Source organism: Salvelinus sp. IW2-2015, linkage group LG5, assembly GCF_002910315.2.
Source record: "Salvelinus sp. IW2-2015 linkage group LG5, ASM291031v2, whole genome shotgun sequence".
NCBI lineage: Eukaryota > Metazoa > Chordata > Actinopteri > Salmoniformes > Salmonidae > Salvelinus > Salvelinus sp. IW2-2015.
In genome coordinates, this window is record NC_036844.1 from 19796739 (window position 1) to 19812791 (window position 16053).

General features: G+C 44.1%; 1 pseudogene; it reads left to right on the plus strand.

Moving 5' to 3' along the window:
* Positions 1–16053, plus strand: part of LOC111964529 (pappalysin-1-like) — a 101187-nt pseudogene that overhangs the window by 71892 nt on the left and 13242 nt on the right.

Here is a 16053-nt window from a genome sequence, read left to right on the forward strand (position 1 = left end):
CACACACACACACACACACACACACAGTCTCATGGCTAACCGGATCTTTTTTTATATCTCGTATACTGTATATTGTTCTCTGTGTTCAACTATTTGTCCCCCCCCCCCCCAGGTTCTAACAACACCCTGACGTGTCTGGAGGATGGTCTGTGGTCGTTCCCCGAGGCGCTGTGTGAGCTGCGCTGTCCGGCTTCGCCCCATGTGCCCAACGCTATGCTGCAGACCAAGCGCTGCAACGACACAGGCCTCAAAGTGGGCTCCCTCTGCAAGTACAAGTGCAAGCCAGGCTACCACGTCACCAACAAGCCCAAAAGGTATCCGACCACCCACATGGCTTACATTTGGGGTCAATTACATTTAAGTTCAGTTCAAATGACTGGGTTTGAAATGGAATTGATCCAAATTATCCTGTCTAACTCTTGATCTTCGCCTTTCCCACCCTTTCGACATGGAGCATGTCTCTAGTCTTTGTCCTCTCAATTCAGTTCCACTCAACTCAAACCAACATGTTTTGTCTTGGTCTTCATCTGTGTTCATCAGGCGAGCATTTAAGCGTCAGTGCACGGAGGACGGCAGCTGGCTGGAGGGGGCGTGCGAACCGGTGACCTGTGACCCTCCGCCCGCCATCTTCCACGGCATGTACCAGTGCACCGACGGCTTCCGCTTCGACAGCACCTGCTGGATCAACTGCCCCAGAGCCAACCACACGGTGAGACCGCTGCACACCGCTCCATGCAAGCAGGTCTGTCTCTCTCTACTCCGCCGCTCAACTGTCTGTCTGTGTTCGTTGGGCTTTCTGTCTGTCCGTCTATCTGTCTGTCTTTGGGTCTGTTTGACTTTCTGTCTTTTGGGCTCACTGTCTGGCTATGGGTCTGTCTGTTTGTCTGTCTATCTGTCTGTCTGTCTGTGGGGCCGTGTGCTTTGTATGTCTGCGGAACTGTCTATCTGTCTGTCTGCGGAACTGTCTATATGTGTGTTTATGTTTACGTGTGTCTCTGTCTGTCTGTCTATCTGTTATCTAGTTGGTTGTCAGTCTGTCTGTCTGTCCATTTGTCCGTCTGTCAGCTGTTCGCCTGTATCTGTTGTCTTTATGAAGTGTGAGAGAATAATGTGTTAGGCAAGGGGAGATATAATGCACAAATGTGGAAGCAGGTACAGTAAATATCCCAATTTTTACACATGCACTTTCTCACAAACTCTGTCACATACATGCTTTCACACATATTCACAGTGTACATGACACTCACACAAAACACACAGACTTCCTTGCAATGCATTGCCCTTGACCCGAGGATCTCTCTGTATGATAGCCTTTGATGCAGTGGTGTGTAGATTAGCATGTCCCGGTGTGTGTGGCTGTATTATAATGAGAGGATCAGAGGGTGTTAGGGTCTCCAGTGTTAGCATGTACAGTATGATTCACAGACAGAGGAGATTATCCCTCTCTCACATTCTCTTTCTCTCAGCCCCCTTTCCTCTCCTGCCGACTTCTCCCCTCTTCTCTCTCTCTCTCACTCTCTCTCTCTATCTCACGCTCCTTTGCGCTCTCTCGTCTCTCTCTCTCCTCTCTCTCTCTCTCTCTCCGTCTCTCTCTCTCTCGCTCTCTCTCTCATCGTGTCTCTTCTCATCTCTTGGGCTCTCTCTCTCTCTCTCCTGGCTCTCTCTCTCTCACTCTCCACCTCTCTCTCTCTCGCTCACTCTCTTGCCCTCTCTCTTGCTCTCTCTCTCGCGCTCCCTCTTGTTTGATCTAACACAGCTCTGGCTCTCTCTCTCCTCTCTCTCTCTCTCTCTCTCTCTCTCTCTTCTCCTTCTCTCTCTCTCTCTCTCTCTCTCTCTTCTCTCTCTCTCTCTCTCTCTCTCCTCTCTCTCTCTCTCTCTCTCTCTCTCCTCTCTCTCTCTCTACTCTCTCTCTCTCTCTCTTTCTCTCTCTCTCTCTCTCTCTCTCTCTCTCTCTCTCTCTCTCTCTCTCTCTCTCTCTCTCTCCTCCATCAGTCCCACTTCAATTAGCACAGCCAGTTATTAGATAGAATTGATTTTTCAAATAGTTGTGCACAGAACAGATATATTAAGCCCTTTTTATCCTCCTTGACTACATCTCCATCTACATGTTGTCAGATAAGAGTAGTATTGTGGTAAAGGTGGTTCTAATGTCCTGGTGTGTGTGTGTGTGTTGGCGTGCATGTCTGTGCTGCATTGTGCGTGCGTCTGTGCAAGCAGGGGGCCCAGCACCAATGCTGATCCGTTCAGGAAGACGGCAAACTGGACTGGTGCCTTCAAGCTCTGTCCTCAGAGCAAGGGACAGTGCTCTCTACCTCAAAACCTTAACCCCAGCATACGAGTCAGCTGCAAGAAGGGACATGGAATAGGTCTGTATTTGCACTATGTGTGTGACATAGCAGAAACCATATATTATACACTATGTTTGTCAGAATATAGAGCATCACTAGGGACCAGAGTAATTCCTGGTCTTAAGGTTAAGTTACATTTTGGGACCTTGACATAGAAAATATGGGACGACAGTTAGCCTACCGGTTAGAGCGTTGGGCCAGTAACCGAAAGGTCGCTAGCTCGAAATCCCTGAGCAGGTGAAAATACTGTCAATGTGCCCTTGAGCAAGGCACTTAATCCTAATTGCTCCAGGGTCACCTTTGATAATGGCTGACCCTGGCCATGACCCCACTTTTCAAGGGTGTCTCCGGTGGAGTAGGGATATGCAAAAATCACATTTCTATTTCACTCATGCGTATAATACACACTTGTACGTGTGTGAAACAGGACAAATAAACTCAGCAAAAAAATAAACATCCTCTCACTGTCAACTGTGTTTATTTTCAGCAAACTTAACATGTGTAAATATTTGTATGAACATAACAAGATTCAACAACTGAGACATAAACTGAACAAGTTCCACAGACATGTGACTAACAGAAATTGAATAATGTGTCCCTGCACAAAGGGGGGTCAAAATCAAAAGTAACAGTCAGTATCTGGTGTGGCCACCAGCTGCATTAAGTACTGCAGTGCATCTCCTCCTCATGGACTGCACCAGATTTGCCAGTTCTTGCTGTGAGATGTTACCACACTCTTCCACCAAGGTACCTGCAAGTTCCCAGACATTTCTGGGGGGAATGGCCCTAGCCCTCACCCTCCGATCCAACAGGTCCCAGAAGTGCTCAATGGGATTGAGATTCATGCTCTGCGCTGGCCAAGGCAGAACACTGACAATCCTGTCTTGCAGTGGCATTGTCATGGCTGGTGGCATTGTCATGCTGGAGGGTCATGTCAGGATGAGCCTGCAGGAAGGGTACCACATGAGGGAGGAGGATGTCTTCCCTGTAACGCACAGCGTTGAGATTGCCTGTAATGACAACAAGCTCAGTCCGATGATGCTGTGACACACCGCCCCAGACCATGACGGACCCTCCACCTCCAAATCGATCCCGCTTCAGAGTACAGGCCTCGGTGTAACGCTCATTCCTTCGAGGATAAACGCAAATCTGACCATCACCCCTGGTGAGACAAAACCGTGACTCGTCAGTGAAGAGCACTTTTTGCCAGTCCTGTCTGGTCCAGCGATGGTGAGTTTGTGCCCATAGGCGACGTTGTTGCCGGTGATGTCTGGTGAGGACCTGCCTTACAACAGGCCAACAAGCCTTCAGTTCAGCCTCTCTCAGCCTGAGCACTGATGGAGAGATTGTGCGTTCCTGGTGTAACTCGGGCAGTTGTTGTTGCCATCCTGTACCTGTCCCGCAGGTGTGATGTTCGGATGTACTCATCTTGTGCAGGTGTTGTTACACGTGGTCTGCCACTGCGAGGACGATCAGCTGTCCGTCCTGTCTCCCTGTAGCGCTGTTTTAGGCGTCTCACAGTACGGACATTGCAATTTATTGCCCTTGCCACATCTGCATTCCTCATGCCTCCTTGCAGCATGCCTAAGGCACATTCACGCAGATGAGCAGGGACCCTGGGCATCTTTCTTTTGGTGTTTTTCAGAGTCAGTAGAAAGACCTCTTTAGTGTCCTAAGTTTTCATAATTGCGACCTTAATTTTCCTACCGTCTGTAAGCTGTTAGTGTCTTAACGACCGTTCCACAGGTGCATGTTCATTAATTGTTTATGGTTCGTTGAACAAGCTTGGGAAACAGTGTTTAAACCCTTTACAATGAAGATCTGTGAACTTATTTGGATTTTTACGAATTATCTTTGAAAAAGGGCCGTTTCTTTTTTTGCTGAGTTTATAACCACCCACCAGTTATTATTATTATCAAATAGATCACCCAGTGGATATTTATTAAACTGTTGTTTTCTAAATAGAATAAAACCTGATTTGATGTGTGAACAGTTTGTGCAAACACTGATGATATCGTTTGGTTTGTTTTGTAACACACACACAGGTGAGGAGTGTGAGCTGACGTGCAGGGACAATAACAGCGACTGTGGGATCTCTAGCAACGAGACCCGCGAATACATCATGATGAGTGTGTGTGGTGGGATGTGTGTGGAGCGCGTTGTAAGGAGCACTTGAGAAACCCACCCAAAGTCAAGGTGTGTGTGTGTGTGTGTGTGTGTGTGTGGTGTGTGTGTGTGTGTGTGGTGGTGTGTGTGTGTGTGTGTGTGTGTGTGTGTGTGTGTGTGTGTGTGTGTGTGTGTGTGTGTGTGTGTGTGTGTGTGTGTGTGTGTCACAAGTATCACAGACATACTTCACAAAGCACTGCTGCTCATGATCCTTCCTATTAGGAATTTTACACTGCGTGTCTATATCCTGGTAATATTATGAACTACAGAAGGACCGAGCCATTCCCACCTACTGTCTCTCTGTGGCAAATCATCTTGGGTGGCTCGACAACGGAAAACACATCATATTGATAGGAACAGACAAAGACAGACAGACAGACAGACAGACAGACAGACAGACAGACATACAGACAGACAGACAGACAGACAGACAGACAGACAGACAGACAGACAAAGACAGTATGGACAACAAACATAAGAGGAACCCTCTGCGAGAGTTGCAGTGGACTCTGGAACATGAAGTGTTGTTCTGCCAAGCTCGGTGTAGTCCAATACCACCACCACCACCACCCGCTACAGTATACCCAACTTACATTCAGTTAACCTTCTATTACCAGCATATCCCAACACAATTAACCAATGCGGCTTGGAATAACACAGTCAATCCCAGCCAGTCATCTCTGAACTCATGTGAACCCGCAACCAACGACGGGCCAAGTCGTAAAAGTTCAAAAGCGCCGTGTCGTCAGTAATCACTATAATTTTTGAAACGACCCCATTACAAGCCTTAATAGCCTGGTTTGATTTAGATATACCTGACAGGGCTATTGTATTGAGTCTGCACATGATTGCCTAAATTGCCAGCTTGCGATTGCAAAAAAGGGTGGGTGGTCAGTTTAAGAAGGATACTGTATCGTTGGTAAGCTTTGTCCTTCCCCCCCCACGTGCGCCGTAATTCACATGGGAGTAATGAAAGTAAGCACTAGCATAAGAACCATAATACGTTTTTGTCGTCGAATATGTAGTTTGTCGTGGAAATTCCACGCTTCCTCGCTTCAATTTACTTGATTTAAGTCAATGGGACTTAATTATTAAATTTCAGTTAAAAGCTATTTTGAAGGTTTTTAGCTACAGTTGGATGGAGGCGGACCATAAATAGGGCGAGGGGCTACGCTACCAAGTGCGGGCCTTGGGAGTTGGGATTGAGAGCGTTATGTTTTTCTAGTGGTGTTTTGTTTTTCATTACAAGTCGCCACTGAGTCAGCCATTTTGTGGCGGCGTGCGGGGGAAATAAAATGATCCGTTTGTAATTGATTTTGTAATTGATATGATTATACGCTGGTTGTAATGTGAGTCTGGAGACGAGGCAAAAAGGGGAAAGGGAAACAGAATTGATGAAGCATAGAGAGGCTACACGGGGTTGGATGAGTGAAATCAATAGGCTGTTCCAGTGTGCTCAGCAGTGTATACTGCTGCTGCTTGTACCTCTGTGCCGGCACATGTCAATCAATGCATGCGAATTCCAATTCAACCTGTTCCACCTCTTTGGCTACCTGACAACAACAGGACACACCCCTCCCCTCTAGATAAAAATATACTTCAACTTTGTCAGTCTGGTTGTGTGCAGCGGATGACTACTCAGTCAGGTTTGCCTTCAGAACTGATGGCTACACCACGGACATCCAGTTTCTAAATGAAAGTGTCAACTCAACCTGAACACACTCTGAAAGCCCGATCTGGAAATCCACCCTGGTATCTGCAATTGATTGAATCCTGGCCTATAAGGTTTTCAAATGAGTGATTCGTAATATGCCTCTTATCTCTAATCACATAGTGATGCTTAATATGCCTCCTATCTCTAATCACATGAGTGATGCTTAAATATGCCTCTATCTCTAATCACATGAGTGATGCTTAATATGCCTCTATCTCTAATCACATGAGTGATGCTAATATGCCTTTATCCTAATCACATGAGTGATGCTTAATATGCCTCTTATCTCTAATCACATGAGTGATGCTTAATATGCCTCTTATCTCTATCACATGAATGATGCTTAATATGCCTCCTATCTCTAATCACATGAGTGATGCTTAATATGCCTCCTATCTCTAATCACATGAGTGATGCTTAATATGCCTCCTATCTCTAATCATGTGATCCGTACCACCAACAATATCACAAAAACTCAATAGAAGACTGATTGTGGGAAATATAGTTGCATAAGTAGAGAACCATCAAATATGACTGATGATTCACTAATAACCCATGATTAGATTATGTGGTAGTATTCTCATGTCATTTTACCTTCAATCTTTATCGTGGAGCTACTCTTGATTCACTATTAAAAATGCAGCCATTTTCTTTAGAACACAGGCTGAAATCCACTTTGCATTTCCATATGTGCTGAGCCAGGGGGTTTAGTCTCTTCATCACTTATAGTGATGTATCACCCTTCCGACCCATTAGTTTGGGGGTTTGACCCACTTAGGCTACCATACTCCTCCTCTCTCTCTCACTTTCTGTAGCTCTCTTTCCTTGCATCAGCAGAAATTACACTGCTACATTTAGAATCAGTCATTTCTGTGTGAATAATATCTATTAGAGACATGACCTCACCATGGATCTATTTTGGTGTGATATCATTGCACGTGGGGCAGGTGCTTGGGCGAGGATCCCGTGCATGGCGGAGGGGGGGGGTGAAGTGAGGCCACGGTTGTGGATTATTTTGATTTACGGTCATGCCTAGCGGGTTGGTCGGTGACATCATCTTCTTATCGAAAATGGCAGCAAAAAGTTTTACAACAGGTCTCTCTAGCCCCCCCTCCCAGCTGCAACCCCCTTTGCAGATGTAGAGGACATGTACCAAAGTCTAGCCAATCTTACTATGGTCATCCTGCCTGGGGGGAGTCTATTTGACCACCCCCCACCCCACTTAAGTGAGCTCACCCACTTCACAGAAGCGTGCTGGGAAAGGAATGTGGTGCTACCCAGCATCCAACTGTCCTCAATTGCTCTGTTGTTCTTTCTCTCTGTCTGCCGATCCCTCTCTCTCTGCCCTCTCTCCGTTCCTCTTTTTTCTACCATTGATTTGCTGACGGCACTGAAATGAAAAATACCTTAGTTTGCAGCAGTGAAAAAGCGTGTCAATTCGTGTGTTATTGGGACATGGCAGGGCTGGGAAAAAAATGCTCCGGCGGAGGTCAGCCAGTCCTTTGCTGTGGATGGCACTTTTGGTCTCGGTCGGCACTGGGTAGGTTTTATTGCATGTACTGCGCTGCCTACGTCTTGGTACATCACGTTCCCCTGAAAACCCTCTCTGCTCTCTCATTTCACACAGACAGACCCTGCGGAAGACAGATATTATTTTATACACTCTCTCAGCCCGCATAACATACACACAAACACGGAGACACACAGATACGCACACACAGACACAGGCGTGTACGCACACACACACACACATTACATTCAAATCACCTCAGAAGCCCCCTAGAACAAATGTGTGTATTTTATGTATCCCAAGTGAGAGCAGACAATGAAAGCAAGAGAGCAGATTCCACACATACTGTGGAGATATTTGAGAACACGTTTCGTACTCAATCTCCCGGGGCGCTGGTATGAAAGAGCACCTTTATACAGTATAAGGATCAAGTTATATCATGTCAAGTAGATTTATTCAGCGATCTGTGGAGGGGTAATCCATCAAATGCAGGCTTCACCACCATTGAAAACATCCATTCATTTATTCATATGGAAAATGCCATGAACTTAACTCTTCCTGAATGTGGAGTGAGTTAAGGTAACAACATAACAAGGAACATGGTCGTTCCACTGGAGTGTTGGCACCCTGCCCTCCTCACAGACCAGGATGTGTCACAATATGTGTTATCCAAATAGGCACATGTATTGTGACGAGAGAGAGGGAAAAAAGATTTATGACAAAAGTTGTTCGATTTTGGTAAGCTGGTAACGTTGGAATGCGATGGAGGCATGACGTGGTTGAGCAGGATAGGTCTAAGTCAGCTTCAGTCGCTTTGGTAAAAGCATCTCGTTGTAAGGTATTTCAAGTTATTTGACCTGTAGAAGCACTTGCTGCAACCTACCTTTGTGCAAGTGAATCAACTAGGTGTGAAATGTGCTTGTGGTTGTGATCAGACGTCACTGCGAGCCGGATCTGTTGAAACAAGACGCTGAGGTGGCAGACTTCAAAGAGCCAACCAACCATCATCAGACGTGTACTATATCCTCCTCTCAATATCAATGTTGCCTTATATTGATGTAGAGATATTTACTGTATCAGTTCCAGAGGTTAGGCGGTTTCTTTTTTGGACTTGTGTGCCAGCATTCCTTTCGATGTTGACTGGTAGAAACTGTATGTTCAGCCTACCCACTGGGCAAAAACTGGTTGAATCAACGTTGTTCGCACATCATTTCAACCCCCCCACGCAAATCAACGTGATGATATTAGATTTGCATAAAGTCATCTTGTTCTAATGACCAATATGGCTATAATATCCATCCTTACAACTACAAATCTCCCCCTATCATTTCTATTTTTGAATCAATATATTTTATTCCACAGCTCACAGATTGACATTTCATCCATATACGGTAGAGATATTTTGACTGTCTGAACTCCTACTGACTGTTTTCCTTTTGTCTCCTTACAGAATGTAGTGTGTACAATGGGACTGAAGTGGTATCCACATCCAGAGGTGCTCCACTGCATCAAAAGATGTGATGTAAGAACTTCTATGAACTTTCTGAGAATAGTAGTTTATCTATGAGATAAAGGTTTTGCCTGAGATGAAATATATGGGCTAAGGGCCTAATCTTTGTGAGAGGATGTGAGGGAAGGACTTCACCTGAGTTACAGGAAGTGGGGTAATAGGTTTGCATGAGAGGGAGAGAGGTAAGGACTTCAACCAGAGAGGACGAGGTGAAGCAAGAGGGTCCACTCCCATCCAAATCTGTCCATGTGGTAATACAGCGATAAGCAGACTAATAAGCAGACCAATAAGCAGATCATATGCCTTCACGACTCCCATTGTTAGGGCAGAGACCATCTTGTCATTAAATACAGTATCTCTGATTCAAATGCGTGAGAGGAAGTGAGGTAAGAGGACGTGCCATGCGTCATGGAGGCCAGTGGTGATGATGAGAGGTGTGTGAGGAGTATAAACACTGTCACAGAACAGGATTATAACCAGTGCCTCTTTATGTATTTTGCAAAGTATCCTGCTATTTTCTAAATGTTATCAGATCAGGCATCACCTTAAGTTTCCAGATATGTAGCTCTTTCAATTTGTTCTACTCCCCATGGAGTTTGTGCAGACACTAGCCTGGCGGGAGCCGTCAAGATTTAAAGATACACAGATACAAATACAGACATAGATACACACACATATGCGCAATCACACACATATACGCAATTCACATGACACACACCACACACACACACACACACACACACCACACACACACACACCAACACACACACACACACACACACACACACACACACAACACCACACACACACACACACACACACACACACACACACACACACACACACACACACACACAGTTCTGAACACACTGCCAGCCAGCCAGTGAAGTAGCAAGCTACCTATCAGAGAGACAAGCCTTTTAACAGCAGGTGAGCTCATTCGGGAGAAGGTTGAAATATAACATTGTTTCAGAGCATGGGTAGCTAATTGTTCTCTCTGGGGAGACGCTCTGCTCCAGTGACGTCAGTTACCGTGGATACCGGCACAAGCGGAGAAGCCAATTAGTCAGGTTTGATTCATGTTGTCTCCAAAATCAAACACTTTACCCACATGGGGACCTGGATCTGTTTCAGAGAATCCCACCACTAGAGAAGTGAAGCAGGAAAGAACTGATACTGGGCTATAGTAGCCTAACACTTTGTCTACACACCCTATGTAGCTGATATTGTAGTATGACAATATTTTCAGATCCGTTAATATGGTTAACAAAACTTGTTCTTTCCTTTTTTCCAAAATATATATTTATCGCAAAACTTCAATTAATATCCCAAGCGTTTATTTGCATCAATCACTGAACACAACCAGCACTTATTAGAGACAGGCTTCTATTTGAGCCAGGTGTCTATTTCCTTAATACACACAGCTTACCTTTTTCCTCCCCCTACCTTGCAGTCTCGCCCTCTTCTGATCCATCTCAGACAAACGGTGAAGTTTGACTTTTGGTTAATTTTTTGTGGTTTAATTTTTCGCCATTCTCTCATTTATAGTGGATCAATTCCAAAATGCCTTGCTGTTGCCTCGCCCATTTTTTGCTCTGTGAATTTGATCACGGCTAGCTTGAATTTGATGTTGTGTTTTCTTTTTGGTGGTGTCATGGCAACGGTGATAGAATAAATAAAAATATGCAAATCACCGTGGAAATATCAGAGCGGTGTCCATGGTAACCTCATAAACAATTAATTTAGACCGGGCGTTTATTGGAAACAGGCATTTATTTTCTGAAATGTGTGCCGATGCGAGGCTATTAAAAGGGACAAGTGGCGTTTAATTTAAGTTGGTTGATTTTACTGTGATATATTTTCAGTTTATCGTAGTAGGGAAAGTATTCACCCTCTAATCGGTGTTGGTAGTAGGATGATGTCATCATCCACACAGTTTAAGCCAATTGGATAAAACAGGAAGGGTAGGGCGGGGCTAGCCTCATATAGCACATGATTGGAGTGTTTCTTAGCCTCATATAGTTTATGGTGTACTCATGTTTACATGTCTGGACCTCCCGCGGCTTAAAAAGTCACACTGGAAGAGACAACATTTTTGTACCGGATTAATTACTTAATACCCATCCCGGATCCGGGATCCTCCTCATCAAAAAAGCTGACTAGCATAGCCTAGCCTAACGGGACAGGGATATCATATAATATAATTTTCATGAAATCACAAGTCCAATACAGCAAATGAAAGATAAACATCTTGTGAATCCAGCCATCATTTCCGATTTTTAAAATGTTTTACAGCGAAAACACAATATGTATTTCTATTAGCTAACCACAATAGCCAAACACACAACCGCATATTTTCACCATGTTTCCACCGCATAGGTAGCTTTCACAAAACCGACAAAATAGAGATAAAATTTGTCACTAACCAAGAAACAACTTCATCAGATGACAGTCTTATAACATGTTATACAATACATTTATGTTTTGTTCGAAAATGTGCATATTTGAGGTATAAATCATAGTTTTACATTGCAGCCACAATCACAAATAGCACCAAAGCAGCCATAATAATTACAGAGAGCAACGTGAAATACATAAATACTCATCATAAAACATTTATGAAAAATACATGGTGTACAGCAAATGAAAGATAAACATCTTGTGAATCCAGCCAATATTTCCGATTTTTTAAGTGTTTTACAGCGAAAACACAATATATATTTCTATTAGCTCACTACAGTAGCCAAACACACAACGCAATTTACTCCCCGCAAAAATAGCTTGCACAAAACCGTCAAAATAGAGATAAAATTAATCACTAACCTTGAACAAATTCATCAGATGACAGTCTTATAACATCATGTTATACAATACAATTATGTTTTGTTCGAAAATGTGCATATTTAGAGCTACAAATCCTGATTATACATTGTGAATACGTAACATCGATTCACCAGAATCTCCGGAGATATTTTGGACACTCACCTAATCTGACAAAAGAACTCATCATAAACTTTACATAAAAATACTTGTTGTATGGCAAATGAAAGATACACTGGTTCTTAATGCAACCGCTGTGTTAGATTTTTAAAAATATCTTTACCATAACATACAGCTTGCGTTATTGTGAGACAGCGCTCACCAAAACGGCGGAGAATAGGAGTCAACATTTTACACAGAAATACGAAATAACATCATAAATGTTTTCTTACTTTTGCTGAGCTTCCATCAGAATGTTGTACAAGGAGTCCTTGGTCCAGAATAAATCGTTGTTTGGTTTTAGAATGTCCATTTCTTCTGTCGAATTCGCGCCACAATGCTAGCCAAGGTTGCTAACATTCCCATCCTCTCTTGACGCAAAGAACGGAAAACTCCAAAAGTCCCAATAAACGCTGAATAAACTGCTAACATTCGGTTGAAAAAACCTACTTTATGATGTTATTATCATATGTATCAAATAAAATCAGAGCCGGAGATATGCGCCGTGTAAACCGAACGCTTTTCAGAAGACAATGTCGAGACAAAGAAAATTCCGGACCTGTCACTCCAAAAGCTCTTGTTCGGCCTCAGATCAAGCTAGACACCCCATTCCACCTTCCACTGCCTGTTGACATCTAGTGGAAGGCGTATGAAGTGCATGCATATCGATAAATAAAAGCCAGTTGAATAGGCAGGCCCTGAAACAGAGCCTCGTTTTCAGATTTTTCACTTCCTGTATGGAAGTTTGCTGCAAAATGAGTTCTGTTTTACTCACAGATATAATTCAAACAGTTTTAGAAACTTGAGAGTGTTTTCTATCCAATAGTAATAATAATATGCATATTGTATGATCTAGAAAAGAGTACGAGGCCGTTTCATTTGGGCACGATTCTTTCCAAAGTTTTAATCAGCAAATCCAGAACAAAACCTAAAAAATGGCACTGGGTGAGATGGGGATAAGACAAAAAAAAACTATACAATATGAATAAAATCAAACTTGAATATAGAGCACTTAAATGGGGTAATCAAATACATCAAAGAGAATCAGTGTGGTTTTCATCTATGTTGTCCATATGTGTATGGGTTGTTGATGATGTCCTGCCTCTTATTGTCTCCTCTTGATGGTCTCTGTCACAGCCGTTCATTGGAGACAATTACTGTGACTCGGTCAACAACAGAGCCTTCTGTAACTACGACGGAGGGGACTGCTGCCACTCCACCGTCAAGACCAAGAAGGTGAGTAGTACAGAACATCTGGACCGGGATTCACTAAACCTTCTCAAGACAAAATGGCTTCTTCTTATCTGTCTTTTGAAATTGTTTAAGATAAGTTAACATAACAGTTAAGTTGCTACTCCTTAACAAAGTTAATGGGAATTATCTTAAATGTATTCTTATCTTGTCACTGTGGCTACTGAGTAATTTGAGTAGTTCGTTTGTGAACTTATGCTCGCTGACATATCTTTCTGATCTTGACATTTTGAAGATAAGCAACATTAAGCTTCCCTTTTCTATTGCACATTGGCAGTGCCTTATCAGTTGGTGTTCATGATTGTCCCTTGCTAGAAGGTTGAGGTTGATATTTTGCCTTTCTCTATGATTCAGATAAGGTCCCCTTCCTTGTTAATCTCTAGCATGGTGTGTGTGTTGTGGTCTGTTACCCAAGCTGTGTCTGGCTCTCTGGGTTAGAAGTCTGTACTGTAATCTGTTTCTCTGGCTCCTTATGCTCCTCTGTGTATCTGGCTGGGTTTTTACTGTAGTATGTGTATCTGTTTGTCTCTCTGTCTGGCTCTTTTTGCACTGTAGCTGTGTCTATCTGTCTGGCTCGTTTTGCACTGTAGCATGTGTCTGTCTGTCTGGCTCGTTTTGCACTGTAGCATGTGTCTGTCTGTCTGGATCCAGAGTCTCTTCATTTCCTGCTGGGAGTCGGCCCATGTGTCCACTCTCCACAGAGTCCAATCAGAATGTGTGTGATTGCTTCCGTTCCACCTATCAGGATTAATCAACGTTTTATTCTCACAGTTCTATACTCCCCACCTTTCCACTCTTCCTGTTCTTTTAGACTCCTCCACTTTTACCTATTCCACTCTTCCTGTTCTTTTAGACTCCTCCACTTTTACCTATTCCACTCTTCCTGTTCTTTTAGACTCCTCCACTTTTACCTATTCCACTCGATCTGTTCTTGTTGTTAAAAACAAAAGGTTTTTGGCTTCTGTTGTGAAACCAACCTGGTAAAATTAAAAGTTACTTGTAAGTCAAAAACAAAGAGGCAAAAACCAGGATCAAGACAGGGGTTTTAACCCGGTTGCATCATCTTTAGAATTTGTTCTGACTTGTTTTGCTTTATTTGTAGAGTAGCTGTTTTGGCCCATTGACTGACCAGGGCTTCCAGTAAGAAGCTGTTCAGCAGCACCAAGAACAAGTTGTCTTACACAACCTCTCTGTGTCTATGTTCTGTCTCTAGACATGGAAAACCAGCTGTAGGTGGACTGACCAAAAATGTTAAGATTTTGTTTTTATTGTCTGGTATCTGTTAACAGAACAGTACTAGTATGCCATTAAACAGCCAGTCACCAGTCTCATCCTGTAGCCTACTTGGGAATGTTCCATCAGTCTTACAAGAATGTTTCCCTACATTTCCTTTCAATCAATCAGTCAGTCATGTACTACTGTATGTAGAGACATGCTGCCCCATAAAAACGGACCTAGGGCTTTGTTTTTGTCCTTCACTTATCTGTTGCATATTAGTACAGGAGTAGAGTGTTTTAGTGTTTTTAGAGTCTTAAGTCCATACTCAAAGGTTCGAAAGACACTGTGATGTAGTCACTACGCAGCCCAATGGTAAGTGACTTCACCCCAGAGTGGCTGGTTGGACTATCTCTACTCTCTATCTGCTGGCCAGGGGCTTATAACAGAACATTGCGTAACTCACTGTACTGACAGACCATAACGGGGGGGGGGGGGGGGGGGGGGGTGTACGCCGAAGTCATTGAGTAACCGAAGGAGAGCACAGGGAGGGTGGGGAAGGCATGTCCTAGAACAGGCTCTAGGTCTACGGGAGCTCTCATGTCACATACTTAGTCAACATGGGCTGTAATAATATTACTGGTTCATTCAATGTCCCATGGCTGGTGTCAATGATAAAAAAAACACTTTTAGACTCCGATGGCAATGTAGAGTTTTCTATGAACTTCACATGTACTTCAGGTGACTTTCGGCCTCTGTTGGCCTTCAAACGCGTAGGAAGGCTGTGTGATATAATGCACGTACAGTGTATTCAGAAAGTATTCAGAACACTTTTTCCACATTTTGTTGCGTTACAGCCTTATTCTAAAATGGATTAAATCATTTCCCCCCCTCATCAATCTACACACAACACCCCATAATGACAAAGTAAAACGCATGTTTTTAGAAATGTTAGCAAGTGTATAAAAAAAAGGGGGCCTCCCGGGTGGCGCAGTGGTCTAGGGCACTGCATCGCAGTGCTAGCTGCCACCAGAGTCTCTGGGTTCGCTCTCTGTCGCAGCCGGCCGCGCCCGGGAGGTCCGTGGGGCGACGCACAATTGGCCTAGCGTCGTCCGGGTTAGGGAGGGTTTGGCCGGTAGGGATATCCTTGTCTCATCGCGCTCCAGCGACTCCTGTGGCGGGCCGGACGCAGTGCGCGCTAACCAAGGGGGCCAGGTGCACGGTGTTTCCTCCGACACATTGGTGCGGCTGGCTTCCGGGTTGGAGGCGCGCTGTGTTAAGAAGCAGTGCGGCTTGGTTGGGTTGTGCTTCAGAGGACGCATGGCTTTCGACCTTTGTCTCTCCCGAGCCCGTACGGGAG